The sequence below is a fragment of the Bison bison genome, unplaced genomic scaffold (genome assembly GCF_000754665.1).
Source record: "Bison bison bison isolate TAMUID 2011002044 unplaced genomic scaffold, Bison_UMD1.0 scf7180017864485, whole genome shotgun sequence".
Lineage (NCBI taxonomy): Eukaryota > Metazoa > Chordata > Mammalia > Artiodactyla > Bovidae > Bison > Bison bison.
The window spans coordinates 5,713,516-5,714,186 of NW_011495045.1; the positions used below are offsets into that span (position 1 = coordinate 5,713,516).

The 671-nt window shown below is 59.2% G+C and overlaps 1 protein-coding gene across 5 annotated transcripts in view; it reads left to right on the top strand.

Annotated features, from left to right (window-relative positions):
- Positions 1-671, top strand: part of DIXDC1 (DIX domain containing 1) — a 79,057-nt gene that overhangs the window by 42,288 nt on the left and 36,098 nt on the right. The window lies entirely within an intron of this gene.

The following is a 671-nucleotide window of genomic DNA, read 5'->3' on the forward strand; positions in this document are numbered from 1 at the left end:
CTGGCAGGACTCAAGACTGGGGGCAGGGTATGAGACAGTGTAAATTCGGGGCTGCTGGAAATCGGACTGGCAGTGACCGTTTTCTAGGAGAGCGTTCAGAGAACAGATGGCTTTCCTCTTTCTCTTCCTGATTCGGTCATTTTCTTCTCGGCCACCTTCTCACTCACCTCTTTGGGATGCTCAGTTGGCATCCAGAAGGCTCTGGGACATTCTGCCCTGCTCCTCCCCGCAACCCGCACGCAGGGGGAAGCCCACCTAATGTCTCAGTGATCCGTGAAGGCCAGGAGACCCCCGGGATGTGACTCGGGAAAGAAGAGTGGTTCAGAAGATAGCCCCTTAAGTCTGGTCCCCTCCCCCTGCTCCTTGACAGACATCCTGGCAAAGCCCTGCTGGACTGCTCGCCTGTTGCTTCTCAGACCCATAAACCTCGGGCCAGCCTCTCAGGATCCAAGCAAAAGGCTCCTTAGTTGGGAAAAAAAAAGAACATATGAAACGCCCGAGGGGAAGGTTGGCGGGAGGGGCGGGGGGACGGTGGTGTGGAGACCAGCGTTCAGCGGGTTTCCGGGGGAACCCCCTCCCGCGAGAAGCCGAGTTAGACCCACCCCGACCTCGGTGCCCGGGAAAGCAGGGGTCAGAGGAGAGAAGGCACGGCCGCCAGTCCCGGGCTCCTC